This window comes from Nansenia antarctica, assembly GCF_963989245.1.
Source record: "Nansenia antarctica genome assembly, chromosome: 1".
Lineage (NCBI taxonomy): Eukaryota > Metazoa > Chordata > Actinopteri > Argentiniformes > Microstomatidae > Nansenia > Nansenia antarctica.
Genome location: NC_137674.1, coordinates 46,250,750 through 46,264,910, shown reverse-complemented (window position 1 = coordinate 46,264,910; position 14,161 = coordinate 46,250,750). Strand labels below are relative to the sequence as shown.

The window sequence follows — 14,161 nt, the reverse complement described above, 5'->3', positions numbered from 1 at the left end:
ATTGCAGTGTCGTCAGCATATTTTATAATATGGTTGCTTGGGTGGTTACTTTTACAGTCGTTGGTGTACTGAGAAAAGATATGGGGACAGAACGCAACCTTGGGGGACACCTGTACTGCAGTGTTTAGTCACTGACAGTGTTCCATTGACTTTCACTTGCTGTTCTCTTTCTAACATGAAGGAATGGATCCATTTGATTAAAGTACTATTGACACCCATGTCTTTGAGCTTTCCTAAGAGCATGTGGGGTTGTACCGTATTAAAGGCGGAACTAAAATCAACAAACATAATTCGGGCATAGGCCTTTTTGTTGTCAAGGTGCTTGGATACAGAATGTGTGATATAGAGAATAGCATCCTCTGTGCTACTGTTCTGTTTATAGGCCAATTGAAAAACATCTAGCAGTGGATCAATGTGTTTTCTAAGCAGAGACAGTACATATCGTTCAAAACATTGGCAATAGCCTACAGTAAGAGGAGTATAGTAAGATTTGTATGTATTGTATGTGTTATTATCGATATTCTAAAGGCTTGCTTAGATTAGTTTTAGATTCGTTTTTACTGATTAGATTTCTATTCTGGAAAAGTCTGGGAAAATGCCTATTTTAAGTACATAGATAATGTATAATTTGTATATTTAAACATAAAAATTCTGAAAACAATAAATGTACCCATCCATGGGTTTGACCTAGTCTCCAACCTTGCCTTCCTGTCCAAGGTGCTAGAGAAGGAAGTTGCTTTCCCTAGGTTTGACCCTCACCTGACCTTCAACAGCCACCATCAAGAAGGCACAACAGCGGCTCTACTTCCTGAGAGTCCTCAAGAGGTTCTGGGCCCTGGACAGTCTGGACGGATTGATGGCAGCTGCTGGACTGAAAAAATCAGGTGTAGTGCTGAGGCACAAATATGTACATTTCTAGCCTGCAAACTGCGACACTTCAAATGAGGGTGCAATAACACTATGTGCAATATGACAACCCTAGTCGTCTATCTGTACAGTATAGTATAGTGGATAGTGTACATAGCCTTTATTTATGTAAACCAGCTCCTTCCCTTCTTGTGTTTTTTTTTCTTTTTTTTTCTTTCCTAGCACCAGGGGAGCCACCCCTCCTAAATTTCGTTGTTTGGTACCTGTACTATAGCAATGACAATAAAGACCATTCATTCATTCATTCATTCATTCATTCAGTGACCATATAAAACACCTGTGCTCCTATCATCTCAGAAATATTTCCAAACTCCGTCCCACTCTAACCCTCAGATGCAGAGAAACTTGTCCATGCCTTTATCTCCTCAAGACTGGACTACTGCAATGCGCTCTTCATCAGGATTCCTGGCAAAAGCATACAGAAGCTGCAATGCATCCAGAACAGCGCTGCCAGGATCCTGATGAGAGTCCGCAAATACGAGCACATAACCCCCACATAGCCCCCATTCTACACTCACTACATTGGCTCCCTTATTCAAAAAGGCCTTTGACTGTTGAACTGTGTTCATTCTTGTGTTTTTTGTTGTTGTTTTTAACTGATTATGTTTCAGGCTGTTTTTTTGTTTTTAATCTGTAGCACTCTGTAGCCTGCTGTGTACCCAGGCTTGAGACAGGGTTTTATATTGTAGTAATATTAATGTAACTTAATTTACGTTAAATTTACAGAAGATTCCTTGTTTGTAGCGCCTCTAAGTTGTAATGAGATCTGCCCCAATTACTGCACCCTGACAATATTTTAGTTTATAATAAGGTTGGTAATTTAATGTCAAACTAGATGTATTCCTCTATTTCAGAGACCCGCACTAGTTAAGGCACTAGGTACAGGTATTATTCAAACTGTGAAGTTAGGCTGTGTTCGGAATAGCGTACTAGCATACTACTCATACTAGATATGACGTAGATTTTGAGTATGTAGTACGTTCCGAACGTACAGTATGCGAGATTTGAGTAGGCGAGAAATTTAGTAGGCGAGCAGTTATTTCCGGCAAATTTGAAGTCGGTTTTGATGGACACTATCTCATCTCCTATTTCCCTAAATGCATTTCGCGTCCAGAGTTGCAGAGTTGCGTCCAGGGTTGCCAGATGGGGCGGGTTACCGCCGAATGGGCTACTTGATTTTGAGGTTATAGAAAGTTTAGGCTGTAAATTGTCAATCCCATCTGGCAACCCTGTGCGCTTTCAGCCTCTCACACGTGTGCATGGACAGTCGCCATTGCAGTACCGATCTGACCACGTGATTAATCTCGTGATTAGAACGGTGTTCAGGGTTGCCAGCTGGGGCGGATTACCGCCGAATGGGCTACTTTTGATAACACTGAGCTGGATAAATAGCATTTAGGTTGGGCTGGATAAATCGCATTTATTATTATTATTATAGGTTTGGGCTGGATAAATTGCACTTAGGCGGTATCAAAATGTCAGTGCCTGAAAGTTACAAAATGTATGAAGTTAAAACACACCCTAGTAGCTACATACAATTCAGGAATTCAGGTTTTTTATTAAAATTGTATTTTACAAACATCATTGGCAACAGACATACAGTTAAGGGGCAGGAGATGGACACCTGACCAAGCGGTTTTCTGACCATAATAGGTTTTGATTTAGCGGTTTTTAGACTGTGGTTAGGCTGGACAATTGTCGATCCCACCTGGCAACCCTGTCCTGTGCTTTCCCGCCTAAACACGCAGAGTCTCTCTCAGAGAAACACGGAGAAACTCTCTCTCTCTTTCTTGTACATTTTAAACGCACGAAATGGTTTATCTGAAGCAGTTGGATGTGGAAAACTTTAAGTCTTGGCGAGGGAAGCAAGTCATCGGTCCTTTCAAGAGGTTTAACTCCATTATCGGGACCAATGGCTCTGGTACGTTTCACTTAGGAAGAGTTTAGGCTCGCTAGCTAACATAGCTAGCACTGCACCGGGAGTCTAGCTGTGTGTGTGTGTTTGTGTTTCTGTGTGTGAGAGAGAGAGTGAGGTTGTGTGTGTGTGTGTGTGTGTGTGTGTGTGTGTGTGTGTGTGTGTTTGTGTGTTTGTGTGTTTGTGTTTCTGTGTGTGAGAGAGAGAGTGAGGAGGTTGTGTGTTATATGGCTTGCGTGCGTTCGTAAATTCGCTCTGAGAGCGCCGGAGCGCACAACTGGGCTCAACGTCATAAAGGGACCAAGTCATTTGATTGGATAAGAGGCAATCCATGAGTGCTGATTCCAGATTCCAGAGCGAATTTACGAATGCAGCCATGAAATGCTGCCACCTGCCAGGTCATCTCGTGACGTTAGAATGATAAGGTTCTGTCTCCGTTTAGAATGATAAGGTTCTATCTCCGTTTAGAATGATAAGGTTCTGTCTCCGTTTAGAATGATAAGGTTCTATCTCTGTTTAGAATGATAAGGTTCTATCTCCGTTTAGAATGATAAGGTTCTATCTCCGTTTAGAATGATAAGGTTCTATCTCCGTTTAGAATGATACGGTTCTATCTCTGTTTAGAATGATAAGGTTCTATCTCCGTTTAGAATGATAAGGTTCTATCTCCGTCTAGGGTAGTTCAGAGATATTGAGCGTCAACGTGTTTACATTCCATTATGTTTTGTGAGATGGAACCTTTGTATTTTATGAATTACTAACTAAAACATTTCAACATTTTAAAAATAACACCACACAGGCATTAATAAACACCTAATGGATCAGATTATGAAAAAAAACTCAATGTTGACAAAAATGGAGATAGAACCTTATAATTCTAACGTCACGATCTCTCCTCAGGTAAGTCTAACGTCATGGACGCCCTGAGCTTCGCCATGGGGGAGCGCGCGGCCGCGCTGCGCGTGAAGCACACGCGGGACCTGATCCACGGCGCGCACATCGGCCGGCCCATCTCCAACACCGCCAGCGTCACGCTGCGCTTCTGCCACGACCTTCACCAGGAGGAGCTCACCTTCACCAGGAGCATCTCAGGTGAGTGTGTGTGTCTCTCTCTGTGTGTGTGTGTGTGTGTGTGTGTGTGTGTGTGTGTGTGTGTGTGTGTGTGTGTGTGTGTCTGTGTGTGTGTGTGTGTCTGTGTCTGTGTCTGTGTGTGTGTGTGTGTGTGCGTGTGTGTGGTGTGTGTGTGTGTGTGTGTGTGTGTGTGTGTGTGTGTGTGTGTGTGTGTGTGTGTGTGTGTGGTGTGTCAGGGTTCCCACGGGTCCTTGAAATCCTCGAAAGTTTGAATTTGAGAAAAAGAAATCAAGGTCTTCAAAGTTTTTGAAAATAGACATGGGTCATTGAAAGTGCTTGAATTCCCCCCTCTCTCTCTCTCTCCCCCCCAAAAAAGTATGTAATTATAGTAGATATGGCTTAACTTAACACAGTAACTTTACACATATTTCACAATATATTATTGTTTAGCTGTGCTGTAGTAGAGAAGGCAAGAGACCATCTAGTGTTCACACATTCAAGCCTCTCTTTTTAATTGTTGTCTGTGAGCGGATAGTTCCTATTATATACATTCTCATTTAGATCTGTCTCAAACTACGCTGTGTTGGGTCCTTGAATTTGAGGGAATTGAGTCTTGAAAGTCCTTGAAAGGTGCTTGAATGTGATGTTTCAGAAGGTGTGGGAACCCTGTAATAATTCGTTGGTATAGTAAAATGATGGTATGCGTTATGGTATCATGTCTATGTACTACGTTTAACCCTATACCCTATACCATACGTGATACATTTTTTGGACGAGTTTTTCGGACCTCAAAATGGGTGAACACTGAACAGTTGAACGCAGTACAGCGAAAACATCCACCGGATGGCAGAATAGGTCTATCTAATTGCGTACAACATGGTTTCCAGGATAAAGAGCGCTTTAGTGCAAGTGAAAATGGTAAACAAGCCCAGAACGTTTTCTATCCCCATTCTTTGCTATTTTAGCAACGATTAAGGATATCACATTTCTTACTGATATCCAGCATCTACTTGTATTTACTTTTTGGGTAGTTACTAAACTACTAAACTAGTTACTACTTGACATTTATGACTATGTCATACTTGTTTGAAGCAACTCATAATTACTTTATATTTCATGATGTATTTTGTAGTAAAAAATCATGTCAGAAAGTGTATCAAATGTGGTACTGCAGCTATTTATGCCCTGGTTCCTATGTAAACCCATTCATGAAAATCCAGATTTTTTATTTTTATTTTTTATGTTTCTAAATGTTCAATATAGTTCAAATTGAAAGAATAAAAAAAAAGTAGCAATTTTCCTGCAATGATTTCATGGTTCAGGCGTTAGTAGTACTAATCACATTCAGCTCTACAGTGTCATCTTTTACTCCGGTTACAAACGACGCATGCATCACTTTGCTTCTCTTCGCTTTTGGTGAGAACGCTGCCCGAGGCTGTCCATAGGAAAACAACAGCGCACGCGTGTTGATCTGGATAAGAACGGGACAACGGGCAATACGGACATTTTTCTGACCAATCAACTACCACGTCTGTTGCTTCGATTGCGCATGTTACTTAGTTTACATGAAGGGCTGTGAGAACGCAAGTCAGAGAAATAATCTCATCCACTTGCTCTGGGTCTCGATTCTGACTTTCATGTGAGAAGATGACCGTACTCCCTTCTCTGTCATACCAGCTGCCAAAGCATCCTTCCTTTTGTGTCATAGCTATGATAGTTACGCTCTGGGACAAGTGTCTGAATATCAACATTAACGTCTAGGTTATGACACCTGTCAGTCGGAATACCGTTAGCTAGGTAACAATATAGCATTTGTGACAGGTTCTAATGCTTTGGTCCTCATGTCGGGATCCGATGTAATGATCCGACTTTTCTTTCGAAAAAAGGGGATACATTTCCGCATTGTTGAAAATCAACGACACATCGCTAGTCAACTAACACAGCTTGTTTTGTGAGCCTGCTAACAATGTAAAGTAGTGTTGTAGTTAACTAAGTAACAATGTAAAGTAGGGATGCACGATATGCATTTTTTCCAACCGATACCGATAACCGATGTTTACCCACTTCTCGTGGCCGATAACTGATATGATAACCGATATGAGAACAGATATAATTTCACAGTTGATAACCTGTAGTTCATGCACACCTGAAGGTAAGAAAGGCTATGTAGTGAGCAAAGATTGATGATTTAATATTCCATAGTGATCTCACCAAATCTAACATCACTATTGTTAACACAACAAAGAGAACACTTCTGACTCTTCAAATGTTCATTTATTATTTCCTCTAACAAACTAAATCTGTTATCCGCTTGTTAAGTCGTGACGTGTTTCCGGGTCCCAACGTTGGCTGAGGCGCTGTCTTCGAAATGGAGAAATAATAATAATAATTAATTATATTTATGTAGCGAGTTTCCGAGGCTCAAATACCCTGACAATATGGAGAAAACGGGAAAGTGCTGTGTCCCTTGTTGAATGAATAGATCCGAGTCTAAAAAACGATTAAACTGTCATTCTACCGCTGTAGTTCAGAGGTACTCTGGTGCGGAGAATTTCTGGTTTGGACTCGGAAATAGTTAAACGTCACTTTTGACGTCAGACTTAACAAGCGGATAGACAGTGCACAATGCTTTTTTTAGCCAAGATCTGGCCTCCTTTTATGAAAACAAAAAAGGCTCACCTAAGAGTAATTAGATCAAAAAAGTGTCAAAAATAAAGTGCATCAGTCAATACAAAAATAAAGACTTTTATAGAACCAAAAGTCTATGGCTGCTTAGTCTGCAGATAAACAGAATGACACAAGGCACATAGTAGGCTAGCATAGTATGCTTAATAAAGCAACTGAAAAGGGCTGGTCTATGCTACTTTTAGTGCATGAGGATGTTGTGATAAAGCCCATCAAACGTTTTGCATGAGAATTAAAAATAAATTGCACTGACATGGAAAAACAAAATGTGCATGTTTTCGTAACATCGTTCAGTATGAGTTCATATAGCTCGCTGGTAGCTTTATAATAACATTCAATTGTCCCATTTTTCCAGACAACGGTCTCGTCTGACAGGTTTAGCGACGGTAGCTATCTGGCTAGTGGCTGCGTTCGTAAATTCGCTCTGGAAGTCTGATCAGCACTCTTGGAATGCCTCTCGTCCAATCAGATTACTTGGTCCCTTTATGACGTTGAACCCATTGTGCGCTCCGGCGGTCTCAGAGTGAATTTACGAACGCAGCCTATATCAAACGACAGTACTAACGATGCTAACGTGTCGGCTAGTTTGCTGGCGTCATGGTGATAGCTACCACATGGTTGACCACCGGCTCAGCTTTATGCAGATCGCCGGTGTGATGTGTGACACGAGATAACGACTTTTATTACTGTTGCTGATAACAATAAGCTAACTTTGCTGTCTAGCAACCTACACACACTACCATGTTTATTCGCTGCTACTTCTGTTAAACAATAACATTGGAAAAACAATACTAGCTACCGTCGCTAAACCTGTCAGACAAATGGGACAATTGAATGTTATTATAAAACTACCAGCGAGCTATATGAACTCATACTGAATGATGTTACGTATGGATACAGAGTCAGACCATCTGTCACAGCCATGTTTCGCTCTCGTCTCTACACTGCGTGGCTGTACGCAGGCGCAGCATCATGAGCGCGACAACCGGAACCGGAAATATTTCCGGCTTCATATTATCGGCTCTATATCGGCAAAAATGTATAAAACCGATAAATATTTAATAACATTAATTTCCCAATATCGGGCCGATAATATCGTGCATCCCTAATGTAAAGTAGTGTTCTAGTTAACTAGGTAGCAGTGGGGATTACTAACCAAATCCATTGCATTGTTGCAGTATTTTGGCTTGACTAGCGAGTTTGTGTTGTGATTCTCAACAACGTTGAAACATAGTTCCGTGTTTCAAAAGAAAAGTCTGAGCGTTTTGATTGGTTGCCCATATGCGGACCAAAGCTTTAGAACGTGTCACATACGGCTACATGACAGTTTATTCCTGTTTCCCAGGGAGCTCGTCTGAGTACCGTATCAACGACAGTCACGTCTCCCATGCCAAGTACACAGCGGAGCTGGAGAAGATCGGCATCGTGACCAAGGCCAGGAACTGCCTGGTGTTCCAGGTGAGAGGCATAGTGACCAGGTGTTCCAGGTGAGAGGCATAGTGACCAGGTGTTCCAGGTGAGAGGCATAGTGACCAGGTGTTCCAGGTGAGAGACATAGTGACCAGGTGTTCCAGGTGAGAGACATAGTGACCAGGTGTTCCAGGTGAGAGACATAGTGACCAGGTGTTCCAGGTGAGAGACATAGTGACCAGGTGTTCCAGGTGAGAGACATAGTGACCAGGTGTTCCAGGTGAGAGACATAGTGACCAGGTGTTCCAGGTGAGAGACATAGTGACCAGGTGTTCCAGGTGAGAGGCATAGTGACCAGGTGTTCCAGGTGAGAGGCATAGTGACCAAAGCTAGGATCAGGTGTTCCAGGTGAGAGGCATAGTGACCAGGTGTTCCAGGTGAGAGGCATAGTGACCAAAGCTAGGATCAGGTGTTCCAGGTGAGTGGCATAGTGACAGAGGTGGAGTTGGTCTGGAACGCAGTTGCTTCTTGTTCAAACGTTTGTTCATGGCGAGCGGAGTTGAGAACATGGCAACCATTTGAGGAAGCCCCTGATTGCTACAAATCTGCGTTGTGGGGTCATTCATTCTGGTATTTGGCATTGAATAATATTGAATGAAAACAATGAACAGAAGTGAGCAAACTTATGGGAATTTCGCAACCCTAATTGTAAGTCGCTTTGGATTAAAAGAGTCTGCTAAATGGCAAATTCAAAAATTCTAATTAATAAAGAAAAAATAAATGCTGATAAGGTTAACGATGACTCTTTCTTCTGGGGACACAGGGGGCGGTGGAGTCCATCACCATGAAGAACCCCAAGGAGAGGACCAAGATGTTCGAGAGGATCAGCCAATCGCTGGACCTGGCGGAGGAGTACGACAGGAAGAAGCAGGCGCTGCAGGAAGCCAAGGCGGAGACGCAGATCCAGTTCAAGAAGAAGAAGACCATCATCAACGAGAGGAGGCAGGTGTCTCAGGAGAAGGTGGAGGTGAGAGAGGAGGCAGGTGTCTCAGGAGAAGGTGGAGGTGAGAGAGGAGGCAGGTGTCTCAGGAGAAGGTGGAGGTGAGAGGAGAGGAGGCAGGTGTCTCAGGAGAAGGTGGAGGTGAGAGAGGAGAGGAGGCAGGTGTCTCAGGAGAAGGTGGAGGTGAGAGAGAGAGAGGAGGCAGGTGTCTCAGGAGAAGGTGGAGGTGAGAGAGGAGGCAGGTGTCTCAGGAGAAGGTGAGAGGAGAGGAGGCAGGTGTCTCAGGAGAAGGTGGAGGTGAGAGAGAGAGGAGGCAGGTGTCTCAGGAGAAGGTGAGAGAGAGAGGAGGCAGGTGTCTCAGGAGAAGGTGAGAGGAGAGGAGGCAGGTGTCTCAGGAGAAGGTGAGAGGAGAGGAGGCAGGTGTCTCAGGAGAAGGTGAGAGGAGAGAGAGGAGGCAGGTGTCTCAGGAGAAGGTGAGAGAGAGAGGAGGCAGGTGTCTCAGGAGAAGATGAGAGAGGAGAGGAGGCAGGTGTCTCAGGAGAAGGTGAGAGGAGAGAGAGGAGGCAGGTGTCTCAGGAGAAGGTGAGAGGAGAGGAGGCAGGTGTCTCAGGAGAAGGTGAGAGGAGAGAGAGGAGGCAGGTGTCTCAGGAGAAGGTGAGAGGAGAGAGAGGAGGCAGGTGTCTCAGGAGAAGGTGAGAGGAGAGGAGGCAGGTGTCTCAGGAGAAGGTGGAGGTGAGAGAGGAGGCAGGTGTCTCAGGAGAAGGTGAGAGGAGAGGAGGCAGGTGTCTCAGGAGAAGGTGGAGGTGAGAGAGAGAGGAGGCAGGTGTCTCAGGAGAAGGTGGAGGTGTGAGAGGACAGTATGCTACACCATGAGCATCAACTATCTGCTATATCAGCTTTTAGGACTGTTGTCGGCATTGGTAACTTTGGCTAATGTTTCCAATTGAGCGGTGAATTGAGTAGAGATAATCCATACTCATGAAGCATATTTACAACTTTTATTAAAAAGAAAAAAAAGGGGGGAAATACTGACTTAGGCCACATGACTCCACCCTAGTAATAAACCATTATCCCACTCCTGCTTAGATGAAAATGCTGATTTCTGTCCTATCGCACTTTTATGCAAGTCGTAAACTTGAATTGTAAACTTATGCACTTTTTATGTGTCTCTTGAACTGTTCTTAAATTTGAACTGTTGGACTTGCACTTGTGAGCCGTGGCCTGGGTGCTGAGCTCCAGTGGTGAGTGTGTTGTTGTGTGATCGTGTGTTTGTGTTTGTGTGTGTGTGTGTGTGTGTGTGTGTGTGTGTGTGTGTGTGTGTGTTAGTGCTGTCCCAAACGACTATTTTTCTATCGATTAATCTAGCGATTATTTTATCGATTAGTCTAACGACTAATTTATCGATAAGTCTAACGATAATTTTTGTACTGTTCGGAAAAAAAAATCATTAAACAAATCTTATTTGTCTCCACCTCACTGCTATAGCTAACGTTACTCTCGCTGCTATGTTATGATTAGCTAAATTGATGCTAACGTAGCATGCGAGCTACGAGCTAGATAACGTACAGTAGGTGCTCGCACCACAATGACAATAGGCTACCGTAGCTAGCCAGCTACATAGCTAACGTTACTAATACCAGAAGACAAGACATACGAACTGTGGTGAGCTACATTGCTTGTGTAACATTAGCTAGTAGCTATCAATTTTTCACTCATACACTTAATTGTCTCGCCTGGTAAAATAAAGGTTTAAAAAAAAAAAAGGACGCCATTTTGTTTTTTTACGACTAACCGACGCATATTACGCAAACCAACGTATTGACGTAGTCGATGACGTCGACTAATCGTAACAGCCCTAGTGTGTGTGAGTGTGTTGTTGTGTGATCGTGCATTGTATTTGTGGCCATGAACTGTGGAAACTGAATTGCCCTTTGGGGATAAATAAAGTATTCTGTATCTGTAACCCTAACCCTAACACCGTGACTGACTGACCCCCCTCCCTCCCCACCTCCCCCCCTCCCCTCCCTCCCTCCCCACCCCCCTCCTCCCTCCCCTCCCTCCCTCCCCACCTCCCTTCCCACCTCCCTCCCTCCCCACCCCCCTCCCCTCCTCCCTCCCCTCCCTCCCTCCCCTCCCTCCCTCCCCACCTCCCTTCCCACCTCCCTCCCTCCCCACCTCCTCCTCCCTCCCCCCTCCCCTCCCCTCCTCCCTCCCCTCCCTCCCTCCCCACCTCCCTTCCCACCTCCCTCCCTCCCCCCTCCCTCCCCACCCCCATCTCCACCTCTCTCCCCACCCCCCTCCCCTCCTCTCTCCCCTCCTCCCCCCCTCCCTCCCTCCCCACCTCCTCCTCCCTCCGCCCCCACCTCCCTCCCCTCCTCCCTCCCCTCCCCTCCTCTCTTCCCTCCCTCCCCACCTCCCTCCCCACCTCCCTTCCCACCTCCCTCCCTCCCCACCCCCATCTCCACCTCTCTCCCCACCCCCCTCCCCTCCTCTCTCCCCACCTCCCTCCCCCCTCCCCTCCTCCCTCCCCTCCCTCCCCACCTCCCTCCCCTCCCTCCCTCCCCACCTCCCTTCCCACCTCCCTCCCTCCCCCCCTCCCTCCGCACCCCCCTCCCCTCCTCCCTCCCCACCTCCCTTCCCACCTCCCTCCCTCCCCACCCCCATCTCCACCTCTCTCCCCACCCCCCTCCCCTCCTCTCTCCCTCCCCTCCCTCCCTCCCCACCTCCACCTCCCTCCGCACCTCCCTCCCCACCTCCCTCCCCTCCTCCCTCCCCTCCTCTCTTCCCTCCCTCCCCACCTCCCTCCCCACCTCCCTTCCCACCTCCCTCCCTCCCCACCCCCATCTCCACCTCTCTCCCCACCCCCCTCCCCTCCTCTCTCCCCACCTCCCTCCCCCCCTCCCCTCCTCCCTCCCTCCCCACCTCCCTTCCCTCCCTCCCTCCCCACCTCCCTTCCCACCTCCCTCCCTCCCGTCCTCCCTCCCCACCTCCCCTCCTCCCTCCCCTCCCCTCCTCCCTCCCCACCCCCATCTCCACCTCTCTCCCCACCCCCCTCCCCTCCTCTCTCCCCTCCTCTCTCCCCACCTCCCTCCCCCCCCCCAGGCCCAGAAGTACCAGGCGCTGGTGGACGAGCAGAGCCAGAGCCGGGTGAAGATGAGCCTGTTCCAGTTGTACCACAGCGAGCAGGCGAGCCGGGCGCTAGGGGAGGCCCTGGGGCAGCGGGGGGGGGGGCGCGGCCGCGGGGAGGGCAGACCTGGAGGCCTGGGAGGGGGCGGTGAAGGCCCAGAAGAAAGACCACGGACGCCTCGCCAGGGAGCTGCAGACCATCGAGAAGGAGCTCCGGTGCGTGTGTGTGTGTGTGTGTGTGTGCGTGCGTGTGTGTGTGTGCGTGTGCGTGCGATTGTGTATGAGAGAGAGAGATAGTTAGTCAGTTAGTTAGTTAGTTAGTTAGTCAGTCAGTCAGTTAGTTAGTTAGTACATTAGTTAGTTCTGTCCGTTAATTTGCGTTTATTTGAATGGAAAAGAATGTTAAGGTCCTAATGTTAAAAATCGACATCGACCCCTCGGAAATGATTATTCGAATAATCGATTATTCTGTCCCATCCCTAGTAACTAGCTTGTTTGTTTGTTTGTTTGTTAGCTAGTCAGTCAGTCAGTCGGCTAGTTAGTTAGTTAGTTAATTAGCTAGCTAGTTAGTTAGTCAGTCAGTTTGTTAGTTAGTCAGTCAGTCAGTTAGTTAGCTAGCTAGCCCAGACTCCTCTTCTAACGCCCAGCGATCCTGCATGGTTGTCCCTCCCCAGCGCCCAGGAGCAGAGCCTGTCCCTGCAGTAGCTAGTTAGCTAGTTAGTTAGTTAGTTAGCTAGTTAGTTATGTATGGCCCTCCCCCCCCAGGGCCCAGGAGAAGAGCCTGTCCCTGCAGTAGTTAGTTAGTTAGTTAGCTAGTTAGTTAGCTAGTTAGTTAGCTAGTTAGTTAGCTAGCTAGTTAGTTAGCTAGTTAGTTATGTATGGTCCCCCCCCAGGGCCCAGGAGCAGAGCCTGTCCCGGCAGTAGTTAGTTAGTTAGTTAGCTAGTTAGCTAGTTAGTTAGTTAGCTAGTTAGCTAGTTAGTTAGTTAGTTAGCTAGTCAGTTAGTTAGTTAGCTAGTTAGTTAGCTAGTTAGTTATGTATGGTCGTCGTCCCCCAGGGCCCAGGCGCAGAGCCTGTCCCTGCAGTAGTTAGCAAGTTAGTTAGCTATTCAGTTAGCTAGTTAGTTAGCTAGTTAGTTAGCTAGTTAGTTATGTATGGTCCCCCCCCAGGGCCCAGGAGCAGAGCCTGTCCCTGCAGTAGCTAGTTAGTTAGTTAGTTAGCTAGTTAGTTAGCTAGTTAGTTAGTTAGTTAGTTAGCTAGTTAGTTAGTTAATTAGCTAGTTAGTTATGTATGGTCCCCCCCCAGGGCCCAGGAGCAGAGCCTGTCCCTGCAGTAGTTAGCTAGTTAGTTAGTTAGTTAGCTAGTTAGTTATGTATGGTCGTCCCCCCCCAGGGCCCAGGACCAGAGCCTGTCCCTGCAGCGGGCCCAGTACACCAAGGCCCGGGTGAACACGGCCCACCACCTGAGGAAGGCTGGGGAGGCGCAGGAAGGGGCGGCAGAGGAACGCCAGGCAGCAAGGCAGCCAGCAGCTCCACCTGGAGGAGCTCCGCCAGGAGAGGGAGGAGCTGGAGACGGCCTGGAGGAGCTGCGAGAGGGAGGCCCGGGGAGGAGGGGGCGGGGGGGCAGGCCTGCAGCTGGAGAAGGAGCAGGTGAGGGGGGGGGCAGGTGTGTGTGTGAGGAGGCCGCCCAGCACATCTTCAATGGTTGTCATGCATATAAAGGGCATGATCGAATCGTGGATCTGATTTCAGAGGGTGTCGTTTCCATATTCAGGCCTGCCGCAACGCTGTACAAACACTCCACTGTAAAGCCTAGCATGTTCAGTCTGTAAAGCCTAGCATGTTCAGTCTGTAAAGCCTAGCATGTTCAGTCTGTAAAGCCTAGCATATTCAGTCTGTAAAGCCTAGCATGTTCAGTCTGTAAAGCCTAGCATGTTCAGTCTGTAAAGCCTATTATGTTCAGTCTGTGTAGTGACGATTCAGAAGTGTTCTCTAATATTTCATCAAACACCCCCGATGCTGTAATCAC

The 14,161-nt window shown here is 46.8% G+C and overlaps 1 pseudogene across 1 annotated transcript in view; it reads left to right on the top strand.

The window, feature by feature from the left end:
• Positions 1-2,739: 2,739 nt before the first annotated feature.
• The window catches only part of LOC308150523 (structural maintenance of chromosomes protein 1B-like), a 42,877-nt pseudogene continuing 31,455 nt past the window's right edge, over positions 2,740-14,161 (top strand). Inside the window, exons 1-6 of the transcript in view lie at positions 2,740-2,848; positions 3,743-3,934; positions 7,944-8,056; positions 8,832-9,035; positions 12,111-12,350; positions 13,605-13,782. The product of the transcript in view is annotated as a structural maintenance of chromosomes protein 1B-like (transcript). The remainder of the gene's footprint in view (positions 2,849-3,742; positions 3,935-7,943; positions 8,057-8,831; positions 9,036-12,110; positions 12,351-13,604; positions 13,783-14,161) is intronic.